The 12,116-nt window shown below is 34.4% G+C and overlaps 16 non-coding genes across 16 annotated transcripts; 8 read left to right on the forward strand and 8 right to left on the reverse strand.

Annotated features, from left to right (window-relative positions):
- The first annotated feature begins 3,808 nt into the window (after window positions 1-3,808).
- Window positions 3,809-3,900, forward strand: TRNAY-GUA (transfer RNA tyrosine (anticodon GUA)). The gene is given in 2 exon segments: window positions 3,809-3,845; window positions 3,865-3,900. It is a non-coding gene; the product is annotated as a tRNA-Tyr (tRNA).
- A 1,769-nt stretch (window positions 3,901-5,669) lies between these two features.
- TRNAY-GUA (transfer RNA tyrosine (anticodon GUA)) lies at window positions 5,670-5,758 on the reverse strand. Its single transcript is given in 2 exon segments — window positions 5,670-5,705; window positions 5,722-5,758. It is a non-coding gene; the product is annotated as a tRNA-Tyr (tRNA).
- Window positions 5,759-5,891: 133 nt separating this feature from the next.
- Window positions 5,892-5,980, reverse strand: TRNAY-GUA (transfer RNA tyrosine (anticodon GUA)). The gene is given in 2 exon segments: window positions 5,892-5,927; window positions 5,944-5,980. It is a non-coding gene; the product is annotated as a tRNA-Tyr (tRNA).
- A 135-nt stretch (window positions 5,981-6,115) lies between these two features.
- TRNAY-GUA (transfer RNA tyrosine (anticodon GUA)) lies at window positions 6,116-6,204 on the reverse strand. Its single transcript is given in 2 exon segments — window positions 6,116-6,151; window positions 6,168-6,204. It is a non-coding gene; the product is annotated as a tRNA-Tyr (tRNA).
- A 135-nt stretch (window positions 6,205-6,339) lies between these two features.
- TRNAY-GUA (transfer RNA tyrosine (anticodon GUA)) lies at window positions 6,340-6,428 on the reverse strand. Its single transcript is given in 2 exon segments — window positions 6,340-6,375; window positions 6,392-6,428. It is a non-coding gene; the product is annotated as a tRNA-Tyr (tRNA).
- A 135-nt stretch (window positions 6,429-6,563) lies between these two features.
- TRNAY-GUA (transfer RNA tyrosine (anticodon GUA)) lies at window positions 6,564-6,652 on the reverse strand. The gene is given in 2 exon segments: window positions 6,564-6,599; window positions 6,616-6,652. It is a non-coding gene; the product is annotated as a tRNA-Tyr (tRNA).
- A 135-nt stretch (window positions 6,653-6,787) lies between these two features.
- TRNAY-GUA (transfer RNA tyrosine (anticodon GUA)) lies at window positions 6,788-6,876 on the reverse strand. Its single transcript is given in 2 exon segments — window positions 6,788-6,823; window positions 6,840-6,876. It is a non-coding gene; the product is annotated as a tRNA-Tyr (tRNA).
- A 359-nt stretch (window positions 6,877-7,235) lies between these two features.
- TRNAY-GUA (transfer RNA tyrosine (anticodon GUA)) lies at window positions 7,236-7,324 on the reverse strand. Its single transcript is given in 2 exon segments — window positions 7,236-7,271; window positions 7,288-7,324. It is a non-coding gene; the product is annotated as a tRNA-Tyr (tRNA).
- Window positions 7,325-7,697: 373 nt separating this feature from the next.
- On the forward strand, window positions 7,698-7,786 carry TRNAY-GUA (transfer RNA tyrosine (anticodon GUA)). Its single transcript is given in 2 exon segments — window positions 7,698-7,734; window positions 7,751-7,786. It is a non-coding gene; the product is annotated as a tRNA-Tyr (tRNA).
- Window positions 7,787-7,921: 135 nt separating this feature from the next.
- TRNAY-GUA (transfer RNA tyrosine (anticodon GUA)) lies at window positions 7,922-8,010 on the forward strand. Its single transcript is given in 2 exon segments — window positions 7,922-7,958; window positions 7,975-8,010. It is a non-coding gene; the product is annotated as a tRNA-Tyr (tRNA).
- A 135-nt stretch (window positions 8,011-8,145) lies between these two features.
- Window positions 8,146-8,234, forward strand: TRNAY-GUA (transfer RNA tyrosine (anticodon GUA)). The gene is given in 2 exon segments: window positions 8,146-8,182; window positions 8,199-8,234. It is a non-coding gene; the product is annotated as a tRNA-Tyr (tRNA).
- Window positions 8,235-8,369: 135 nt separating this feature from the next.
- On the forward strand, window positions 8,370-8,458 carry TRNAY-GUA (transfer RNA tyrosine (anticodon GUA)). Its single transcript is given in 2 exon segments — window positions 8,370-8,406; window positions 8,423-8,458. It is a non-coding gene; the product is annotated as a tRNA-Tyr (tRNA).
- Window positions 8,459-8,592: 134 nt separating this feature from the next.
- TRNAY-GUA (transfer RNA tyrosine (anticodon GUA)) lies at window positions 8,593-8,681 on the forward strand. The gene is given in 2 exon segments: window positions 8,593-8,629; window positions 8,646-8,681. It is a non-coding gene; the product is annotated as a tRNA-Tyr (tRNA).
- Window positions 8,682-8,815: 134 nt separating this feature from the next.
- Window positions 8,816-8,904, forward strand: TRNAY-GUA (transfer RNA tyrosine (anticodon GUA)). The gene is given in 2 exon segments: window positions 8,816-8,852; window positions 8,869-8,904. It is a non-coding gene; the product is annotated as a tRNA-Tyr (tRNA).
- Window positions 8,905-11,000: 2,096 nt separating this feature from the next.
- TRNAY-GUA (transfer RNA tyrosine (anticodon GUA)) lies at window positions 11,001-11,090 on the reverse strand. The gene is given in 2 exon segments: window positions 11,001-11,036; window positions 11,054-11,090. It is a non-coding gene; the product is annotated as a tRNA-Tyr (tRNA).
- A 618-nt stretch (window positions 11,091-11,708) lies between these two features.
- On the forward strand, window positions 11,709-11,800 carry TRNAY-GUA (transfer RNA tyrosine (anticodon GUA)). Its single transcript is given in 2 exon segments — window positions 11,709-11,745; window positions 11,765-11,800. It is a non-coding gene; the product is annotated as a tRNA-Tyr (tRNA).
- Window positions 11,801-12,116: the final 316 nt, after the last annotated feature.

Here is a 12,116-nt window from a genome sequence, read left to right on the forward strand (position 1 = left end):
TTTGGTTCAGTAGACTATTCGATGCATTAATTACAATGTTTTTGAAGTGAACACTACATGTTTATTGCATGTGGAATTGGAATACCGTAATTATTTAAAAATTAAAAATTTAACATTTAATTTTTGATTAACATGACGAGTTTTTTAATTTGAGTTATTTTATCACCAGAAATATCTATTTCTAGAGGTGTATTATTGTAGGATTTACATGTATACCTCGTAAGCGATTGGTGACTATAACTGGTTCGCCGTGTACGTGTTGATGGCTTTTCGCATCTTTTCGCGCTAAAAATCACATTTGCCACGTTGCATCTACTTTCCAGTGAGATCTATATAAGTAATGACAAAAATATCGGATCCTAGTTATCGTCATAACATATGATTTGAGACATTCCTTCAAACTGTATTCAACGCTACATTCTTTCTTGAATTACAAAGGATCTGAATTAGAAACTTTGTTCTTGGTAGATTCGAGTAGACTTAAATCCGTTCACTTCGATCCTCATTGCTCCTTAAAATAAAGCCATAATTAAAGGCCTTCTCGATCGATTAAGTTAAGCCGAGTTTAAATAGACGTTAACTCCGAGAGAAAGGTTTACTCCGGCGTGAAATGGCATTAGGTTTTCGCGCGTTTTATGCGCCTCGAGACGGGAGACGAGTCGCTAAGAAAGGGGGATTTAATGGGAGATTGACTTAATTACGCACCATCGTAAATTAGCGCAAGTATTTTTGACTGATACTTCTTAAAAGGATTTGTTTAAATAATTCTAGTCAACGTTGAATATACCTCCACTCTCTTTTTATTTATTCTAGCAACCGGATTGTGGTTAATTGATTATTTTACAAATACTTCAAAGGACAATTTTTAGCTGATATTAGAAACTATCAATTGCTTACTATTTTTCTTTCGGTATTAGTATTTTCTTAAAGCTCCAGTTTAATGTCGACTGTTTAACTTTACGCAGGATTTTATGTATTTATTGAAGTGGCAGTGAGTATACATAGCGTGCAGAACTGATTACTTCTACGATCTTAAGGTTCTGTAGCCGAGGCCACGAATCAGTAAGCACTGCGTATGACGTCCGTCAAGGTGCATATATGACCCAGTTAAGATCGTGTCAAATATAGCGATCTTTAGAGAGCGGTAAACCGTTTAGGTATCGTTGCAATATCGGATAACCTATTGTTATTATGTTAATCGTTTGTATGGTATGTCTCAATACTGGCTGCAGATTAAGAAGTCTCAAAAATAATACACAGTGATAATATATGTTATCAGCCAAACTATAACTATAACTAAAATAATAAAAATAAGGTTTTTTTATACATATGATTATAAAATATGTTCTTCTATACTAGTATTCCCTGTATTAAAGAAAAATTCTACCCAATTAAATTTTTATTTAGGTTTAAAGTGCATACAAATATTTGGAGATACTAAAGATAATAAAGAAAAGGTACCTATTTAAGAATTTAAAAAAGGAAGGAGAAAATACAATAAACAACTTGTTTAATAATAAGGAAACCGTCGAAAATGTAGTTATAACTATTTTTGTGGTCATTATGTTTCAAATGGGCTCTAATATGGGTCTAAGTCTACAACTTGTATACTTGCAAACCTGTTAGACAATAATAAAATTAAACAGACTCTAGTTCGTTTATAATAAAGGAAAATAATGTATAATAAAATGGAAAAGGTAAAATATAATAAAAGAAGATGAAAGGTAAAGATATAGTAGAAGTAGAAGATTCGTAGATGAATGAGAGTAACTGCCATAGCCTAGCAAATTGGCAAGTTCAAATGGCAAGCGTATCGTACGTCGTCCGTTCATGAAGTATAGAGACTGCCGTCTTGTTAAGTTTGTCAGAAGACACTGGATGCAGGTGGCTTCCAACCGGTCTTATTGGAAACCTATAGGAGATTTCCATCAGTGGACGTAGCTGAAATAGTTATAATGTTGTAGAATTACAGTAAAAATATTTTTTATAAATAATTTTGACTTTCGTTTGTTAAATTCGTGTATAGAAACTTACATAACAACACCGTAGTCCGCGGTGCGTGACGTTCATTTTCTTATAACGATATGAATTCCCGCTGACGTAAATGTTGTTAGAAATGTCAGTTTGACCTTATGATAAGTGACGGGGAGCTCCTGTATTGTTCGACAGGCTTGTGTTTGATCTTTGAAAGGTGCCCTTTACATGAATGTCATGTATAGCTCCGAAAAACACGAGTGCCGTTACTAAGGTTACACTATTAGTAACGTATATAATTAACAAAGAATCGCTTAAAGCGTTGCTAAGACTCAAATTATATATATATATATATATATATATATATATATATATAATATAATAATACTTTCTGCCCTTCATTCATACAAAAGAGTAAATTAAACCACCAGTCCCTAGTCGACAAATTTTTGAAATCAATCGAAAGCAAAAAAAAAATCTGTATTGTTGTTATCAAATAGAATACTACACACGATATGTTTTTGAAGAAAGCATTGCAATTAAAGTATTAAAATTATGACATTTCATAGAAAACTAATTTTTTTAAGTATTTGTTGTTAATTATTAAGACAATAAATTAATTAACAAAGCGATGTCTGTCAAACACGTTTTATTTATTATATTTTTCGATTTTAACGCGACTGGTCGTACTTTTGACACTGCGAAGTGCCAAGGCAGCTAGTAATTACTAAAAATTCTTTTAAATGGAAATTGAAATTTCTTGTATTGAATAACACCGTAATATTAAATTCTTATACTCGTATTTTTTTATTTATATTAAATGCTAGAGATATTAAGTAACTCTTAATAATACTCTTGTCCTATTGCATAGTCCGGAAAGTTCAGCTGGATACGTGTCTGGTCCAGATGTTCACGAAGCACGGGGGATTCCCTGAGCACCTGTACAGGTTCAAGCTTAAGGAAAGTACCTAGTGCATCTGTGGAGGTAGAACAGAGCATGGTGCACAACATTGCGTACTGGTTATCCAGTTTGAAGGACTCCGCTTTGATTCCGAGGAAGAGGTGGGGAAGAGGATAGAAGAACGCAGCATTGCCCCCTCGTGGGTGACGACAAATGTCGACCTTTGTTTCTAGAACAGTAGTAAAGTGTATAACAGAAAAGGATAAGACTCAGAAGTAAGTCAAAAAGGATGGAGTAAGATCCCAAGGATTAATAAATCAATTTAGATTTAGTAAATAAGAAAAGATAATGAAATAGTACATAATTATATAAAAATAAAATTGGAAATAAAAATTACAACTAATAATAAAATGTAAATAAAATTGAAAAATTGCCTGGAAACTGTGATAATGTAGTAAACTGTAGTCTGGGAACGAAGGTAAGTCGATTTGAATGTGAAGAAAGATAGAGATTGTGAAGAACAGAAGAATTTGTTTCATAAGAGATTGTGGAGAATGAAAGGAGAAAGTGAAATAAAAGGATAAAACGAAAAAAATATATTACCCGAGTTGCAACAGTCCCTGCCCCATGGTATAGGTAACAAGAGATCCTCAAAAATCCCAAGGACCCACTTTGAAAAAAAAATAACGCTCTAGTCGAGGATTGGAAAGCCATAATATTGTAATATTTCAGCATATTCGATGCGAACTTGTTATAATTTTTTTTTAAATATATCTGTTCAAATTACCGACCCGCTGCATAAAACGTGTTTTTATAACGTGTTACTTATTAAGCAATGTCATGATACAGTTAAACAAATACTACCACATAACGTTCACTTACACAATAAAAACAAGTTTGATACTGACTTTCCTTTTCAACCGTTATCTCATACCTTCGATAGCTCAGTTGGTAGAGCGGTGGACTGTAGATGTATATGAGAAATTGATATCCATAGGTCGCTGGTTCAAATCCGGCTCGAAGGAGTTTATTTTTTGGGTGCCTTATTTCTCTAAATGAAAATACAGAGCGTTATAGTCTTTTTATATACGATCGAAATAAACATATGTAAACATCGTGTAACCTAGTATCTTGTGTTTTAAAAGACGAGATAACGGCTTAATTTATGAGGTTCTAGATAAATAGAACTTCAGAATCAATTGGATAACATAATGTTCTGATCATATAGTTTTAAGAAGTCTGCAGATAATCCAGTATAAAAGTAAAAGTAACATAATACCGTCTAAATTTGTAATACAAAAAAAAATCTTTTATAAGGATTGAGAAAATGAAACGAAATCTGCTCTAAAAGATCTTTTTTGTGCGCTCTTAAGGTCGAGAAAAAATCACGTAATCATAAAACGTACAAAACCTAACATAATAAATATATAAAATTAATAATATTCAATTACCCATTTGGTTTGGTAACATCGCATCACAGATCTAATTACATACGGTTTCATTATGGTTATGTTTTTATAAGCTACTATTTAGTTTAGGTTTTCTCTTCTGGTGGGCAAATACGTACAGTTTTGAAATAAACTCATTTGTAGCGCATCTGAATCATAATGCAATAAATTAAAATGATTATTAAACATGACCTGATTACAAACTCATCCAAAAATATCATAAATACCATAAATATATAAGAATTTTTTGGTGCTAATACAGCTAAGGAACTATTGTTCTAATTAATGGACTAAGAAAAAATAAATACTTTTGACTGTTTTGTTAAGCTTGTATCAGATCAAAACTTGTTTCGAATTCTCATAGGTTTATTTTAAATTAATGGATGCCATTATATGGAAGCTTACATTGATTATTACTTATAAAATTAGGCTCAGTTTTCCCAAGATCTATTAAAATTAAAACCATAAATGATCTTAAGTGTAAATGATATGGATATCCAGCATACTAATCTCTAGCTTCGATTATTTACTATCGGAAACCCAAAAAAAAAAAAAACAAACACCATTGGTCTAGTTCATGCGTTGAAAACTGTGTATTTCTTTTTCGTTGACATTGACTTATATATCTCCTCTCATTGACTTGTACGTGAAAGGGCAGAAAGGGTGCTGAGTGCGATTCTAGTTGGATCTGTCTTGGGCTTCATGTTTCTCCTCGTTCCAATCTTGTCAATGAGTTTTTTTCCAGCATTATAGAGCAAAGTCTGACTGCTGGAGACGGCAACGTTTTTCCCTTGAGAGTGCCAACCCACCTGGGTTCTTAAGCTGCAATGTAATCTCGATGATGCAATGGTTACATTCTGCCATGTAAGTGGCGGTACACAGGAGCATAACCTGCCAGTTCGAACATACTAGTCTGTATCGCCTTTCGTTGAACCGACTACAAACTGGGTATTATGCGGCCATCGTCTACGAGTCGTAGTTGTAAAGGATGCAGGGTAATAGGCGAATACCGTGCGCTCTATAACAGAGAATAAGTTACTAGAGAAGAATATCTAAAATAATAATATATTAGTCTATAGACTCTATGGTGGTAAATCATCAACATCATCGTTTCTGCCGATAGATGTCCTCTGCAAGGCATAGGCTACCCTCAAAGATTTTAGTCTCTCACCGCCTACAGTCCACTGTTCTACCAACTGAGCTATTGAAGGTACGAAGTTGACATTCTGCGAACTCCGATGGTTATGGTCCCACACATAACCAGTTAGTTTAAAAAGAATAAATGAAGTTGATGTTACAAAAGAGCATCATTTGTAATCGGTACAGAAATAACAGTAAAAATACATTCCTTCGAGCCGGATTTGAACCAGCGACCTATGGATTTCAATCTCTCGCCGTCTACAGTCCACCGCTCTACCAACTGAGCTATCGAAGGTACGATGTTGTTACTTTGCGAACTCCAAAGCTTTCAGTCTCACACATGATTTTTTTTTTAAAAAGAGTAAATGAAGTTGATGTTACAAAAGTGTACCGCATGTAGTCGGTACAAAAATAGCAGTAAAATATATTCCTTCGAGCCGGATATGAACCAACGACCTATGGATTTCAGTCTCTCGCCGTCTACAGTCCACCGCTCTACCAACTGAGCTATCGAAGGTACGATGTTGATACTTTGCGAACTCCAAAGCTTTCAGTCTCACACATGATATTTTTTTTTAAAAAGAGTAAATGAAGTTGATGTTACAAAAGTTTACCACATGTAGCCGGTACAAAAATAACAGTAAAAATACATTCCTTCGAGCCGGATTCGAACCAGCGACCTATGGATTTCAGTCTCTTGCCGTCTACAGTCCACCGCTCTACCAACTGAGCTATCGAAGGTACGATGTTGACATTCTGCGAACTCCGATGGTTATGGTCCCACACATAACCAGTTAGTTTAAAAAGAATAAATGAAGTTGATGTTACAAAAGAGCATCATTTGTAATCGGTACAAAAATAACAGTAAAAATACATTCCTTCGAGCCGGATTTGAACAAGAGACCTATGGATTTCAGTCTCTCGCCGTCTACAGTCCACCGCTCTACCAACTGAGCTATCGAAGGTACGATGTTCATACTTTGCGAACTCCAAAGCTTTCAGTCTCACACATGATATTTTTTTTTAAAAAGAGTAAATGAAGTTGATGTTACAAAAGTTTACCACATGTAGCCGGTACAAAAATAACAGTAAAAATACATTCCTTCGAGCCGGATTCGAACCAGCGACCTATGGATTTCAGTCTCTTGCCGTCTACAGTCCACCGCTCTACCAACTGAGCTATCGAAGGTACGATGTTGACATTCTGCGAATTCCGATGGTTATGGTCCCACACATAACCAGTTAGTTTAAAAAGAATAAATGAAGTTGATGTTACAAAAGAGCATCATTTGTAATCGGTACAAAAATAACAGTAAAAATACATTCCTTCGAGCCGGAATTGAACAAGAGACCTATGGATTTCAGTCTCTCGCCGTCTACAGTCCACCGCTCTACCAACTGAGCTATCGAAGGTACGATGTTCATACTTTGCGAACTCCAAAGCTTTCAGTCTCACACATGATATTTTTTTTTAAAAAGAGTAAATGAAGTTGATGTTACAAAAGTTTACCACATGTAGCCGGTACAAAAATAGCAGTAAAAATATATTCCTTCGAGCCGGATATGAACCAACGATCTATGGATTTTAGTCTCTCGTCTTCTACAGTCCACCGCTCTAACAACTGAGCTATTGAAGGTACGAAGTTGACATTCTGCGAACTCCGATGGTTATGGTCCCACACATAACCAGTTAGTTTAAAAAGAATAAATGAAGTTGATGTTACAAAAGAGCATCATTTGTAATCGGTACAAAAATAACAGTAAAAATATATTCCTTCGAGCCGGATTTGAACCAGCGACCTATGGATTTCAGTCTCTCGCCGTCTACAGTCCACCGCTCTACCAACTGAGCTATCGAAGGTGTTATTCAGAAAATTCAATATGTTCGTTATACAAGTAAATCTGGTTTATTACGTGCACGTCAGCGAAGTGAAAGTTAACAACGCGTGTATGCGAAATATATTATTACAATATGGCAAATTCGTGAACACTAGCAAATATTTTATTTTGAATTAACCCACATAATTAATGGATAAATATTAATTTATATTTAATAGATAATGTATGCTCTCTACTAAAATTTAAGACAAGAATCAACAGATATTTGATCGTAATTAAGCTCGAATGATATAGTTTTGATGTTGTTTTAGTACATAAGAAGCGTGGTACACTTTTATTTCAATTTCACTGGTACGAAACTGAAAGACAATGCGATCGCAAAGCATAAAATCGTACCTTCGATAGCTCAGTTGGTAGAGCGGTGGACTGTAGACGGCTAGAGACTGAAATCCATAGGTCGTTGGTTCAAATCCGGCTCGAAGGAATTTATTTTTACTGTTATTTTTGTACCGACCACCTGTGGTACACTTCGGTAACATAAACTTCATTTATTCTTTTTAAGCTAACTTATCATGTGTGAGACTGAAAGCATTGGAGTTCGCAGAATATCAACATCATACCTTCGATCGCTCATTTGGTAGAGCGGTGGACTGTAGACGGCGAGAGACTGAAATCCATAGGTCGCTGGTTCAAATCCGGCTCGAAGGAATATATTTTTACTGCTATTTTTGTACCGACTACATGTGGTACACTTTTGTAACAACAACTTCATTTACTCTTTTTAAAAAAAATTATCATGTGTGAGACTGAAAGCTTTGGAGTTCGCAAAGTATCAACATCGTACCTTCGATAGCTCAGTTGGTAGAGCGGTGGACTGTAGACGGCGAGAGACTGAAATCCATAGGTCGCTGGTTCAAATCCGGCTCGAAGGAATGTATTTTTACTGTTATTTTTGTACCGATCACATATGATGCTCTTTTGTAACATCAACTTCATTTATTCTTTTTAAACTAACTTGTCATGTGAGGAACCATAACCATTGGAGTTCGTAGAGTATGAACATCGTACCTTCGATAGCTCAGTTGGTAGAGCGGTGGACTGTAGACGGTGAGAGACTGAAATCCATAGGTCGCTGGTTCAAATCCGGCTCGAAGGAAAATATTATACTTTTATTTTTGAACCGATCACATATGATACTCTTTTGTAACATCAACTTCATTTATTCTTTTTTAACTAACTTGTCATGTGTGGAACCATAACCATTGGAGTTCGTAAAGTATGAACATCGTACCTTCGATAGCTCAGTTGGTAGAGCGGTGGACTGTAGACGGTGAGAGACTGAAATCCATAGGTCGCTGGTTCAAATCCGGATCGAAGGAAAATATTATACTTTTATTTTTGAACCGATCACATATGATACTCTTTTGTAACATCAACTTCATTTATTCTTTTTTAACTAACTTGTCATGTGTGGAACCATAACCATTGGAGTTCGTAAAGTATGAACATCGTACCTTCGATAGCTCAGTTGGTAGAGCGGTGGACTGTAGACGGCGAGAGACTGAAATCCATAGGTTGCTGGTTCAAATCCGGCTCGAAGGAATGTATATTTACTGTTATTTTTGAACCGATCACATATGATACTCTTTTGTAACATCAACTTCATTTATTCTTTTTTAAGTAACTTATCATGTGTGAGAGTATAAGCATTGGAGTTCGCAGAATGTTAATTTCGCCCTTTTGATAGCTCAGTTGGTAGAGCGGTGGACTGTAGACGGCGAGAGACTGAAACCCATAGGTCGCTGATTCAAATCCGGCTCGACGGAATATATTTTGCTTTTATTTTTGTACATTAGAAGTGTGATAAACTTTTGTAAAAACTACCTTATTTGTTATTTTTTAACCAGCTTATCATTTATGAGACCACAAGCATTGGAGCTCGCAAAGTATCAACATCGTATTTTCGATAGCTGAGTCGGTAGAGCGGTGGGAAAAATCTTTTGAACCTTGTCTACTACCTTTTGTTTATTTGTTTGTTTGTGTCAGTTTTAGTTCTGTTTATTGCATCCTCCACTATCTTCCTGCAGCATTTAAGGAACGCTGGCCTATCATTGTCATCTTTTATTAGTGACGCGTTGTTGTCCTCACTAATCTTTATGCCCGACCGGCATTCAAATGCAAACCAAAAATGGTATATAGGAGGTTGAGATTAAACAACGCCAAGCGACAATCATTTACTCTGAAAATTTAAATTCCATGACTCTCATTTTAAAACTTGTTGTCTAGGGTAAAGTGTTTGGGTCATGATCTAGCAGTCATTTAGCTTTGTAGTAAACGGGTTATGTAAAGGCCGTATGCGTGCAATGTGCACAGAAGATAGGAAGATGCCGGTAGATTGCGAACTTCGTACTACCCCCATAATCATGACTACTCTGTTTGTTTGTTCTTCTATCGCTGCGTTAGTTAGACGGAAAAAGAGCCAGACTGCAGTAGTAGGCTCGTAGTCACCTAAAATAAACAAGGATACTTCGGAAGAGACCTGTTTGAGCAATCTACACTATGACAACTAGAGATTCTCTAAGAGAAAAGTTTATGTTGCATAGTCGATATAAATGACAATCTGGTTGGTGCATATGAATATTAATATACATAACAAAATGGCGATGTATATAAGGTTCTATAAAAGATAAGCTTATTATAACTTTTTCTAGGATTCATAAAATTAGCAATTATTTTTTGGCATGTGTGTACAGTACTATATTACACTTCCAGATATTGTCTCTGAAAGATCATGCAACAATATGAAAACTAATAAGTTTTATTTCAGACTGTAATAAGTCCATAGAATATTAGTAGGTAAGTAAGAGTAGTAATGGTTTAGTATTTTAATACGATTTAAAGATAATACAAATTAAAAAATTACTTTCAAGTTTTAAAAATAACTTCCAAAGAACTGCACTGCAGTATTGATGCCGACCCATCAAGATCTTAAAACTATTTTTTTTATTTAAAATATATTGGATGCGTAGAGAATTGACTTTCCGCTGAGTATAATTTCCACAAAATGCACGTGTTAAAAACTTGACAAAAGGAGTGATGCTTACAGAGAGATTATAATCGATAATATTCGTTAATACATGTATACTGCCTTTGAAAGTTATAAAGGTAAGAAAGCATGCAGTTTCTTTTATTTTTTATTTTTCGTTTATAAATGCTTCCATTTTTGCATTTATAGCTTCGATGCTTAGGAATCGCTCAGCTTGGAACTTTTTACTGTATGTAAGATCTCTTGCTTGAACTGTCAGAGATTTGAATGAATAGTATAATGTACACAAAAAAAAAATCATAATATGATACTAAAAACTTTCCAGCATCATAATTAAAACACTTACAGCTCCCGTTGGCAGAATAGTAGTAGCTTTATTTATCTATCGTTAAATTTTATACAAGTATCCAATGGTAAAGGTACCTCGCCTAAAACTGTTTGATCTTCAGCTGCTTGGAATTCCTAAATTAAAGTGAGGATATTCATACTACATAGCAACTAAGCATCTATCTAGTCTCGCGATAACCCTAAATTTTGCAAAAATTAAAAATACAGCCCTTTTTCACGTAACTAGTTTCGTAAATTTTTTAGCATATGTATTCCGCGCCTCACAGATACCTAAGTTCGTTTGACCTTCGCAGATAAAAAAATCTCCTTCGAGCCGGATTTGAACCAGCGACCTATGGATTTCAATCCTATTTACATCTACAGTCCACCGCTCTACCAACTGAGCTATCGAAGGTGCGAGAAATTTGCCAAAAAACTTGTATCTATTATGCATATGATCTACATTTCTTCGGTGAAAGGCGAATACGTGCATTGCAAATACATTATGTTTTGTAATATGTTTGTGTGTTAACAGAATGCCAGGACTTATATGTACGATTAAAAGTTTAAATATTTGTAACATTATGTTGCCCCGAGAATTATTTCTTTAAGAAATATTTCACATTCCAGATGTATAAGGAAAGAGATAAAAATTTCTAGGACAATATACGTTTCTTGTAATGCCTTGTCATATTAGTTTATTGAAAAAAAAATATTTTAAAATTCCATATATTGAGATATTATTAGTTGAAATATTTATTTTTATGAGAAAGCTTCATAGTGTGTGAGTGATAATTACGATGGTTTACTAAATAGAAACAATTGTATTCTATTTAGTGTTATAATATCTTTCTGAGTAAAGTCATATGTATTTATATTTAAGGTTATGTATTGAGTTTTATGTAAAGTACATAGAGGTGATATTCCATTACACACATTTGAATTAATAACATGCGTAAGACACGTTTTTGACTTTCACTGCAATTACACAATGCAAATGAATCCGAGACAACATTATTAAACAATTATTACGCCTTCGATAGCTCAGTTGGTAGAGCGGTGGACTGTAGTTGTAAATAAAGGGTAGTTATCCATAGGTCGCTGGTTCAAATCCGGCTCGAAGGAGATCTTTTTTATAAAACCATATCAACTAATGTTTAACAATATATTATACTTCGATATATATATATTAATACGTAAAGGAGCTGCGTTTGTAAGAGATTTATGTATGTAAAGATAAATATATTATTATAGTTATAAATTAAGCACAAAATTTTTCGAATATCAGTAAACAGAATTTAAAGAAATTACTCACACATGTAATGGATAAGATAAATGTTTAACAAATAAATTAACTTCAGTGTTTGAAATAAATTATAGTTTTTCTTCATTTTCACAGTAATTAAACAAAAAACAAGAATTGATTTACGTTGAATATTTT

This window comes from Battus philenor, unplaced genomic scaffold (genome assembly GCF_028537555.1).
Source record: "Battus philenor isolate CCGP_79_NKW_IND1 unplaced genomic scaffold, ilBatPhil1.0.hap1 SCAF_4, whole genome shotgun sequence".
NCBI classification, from domain to species: domain Eukaryota; kingdom Metazoa; phylum Arthropoda; class Insecta; order Lepidoptera; family Papilionidae; genus Battus; species Battus philenor.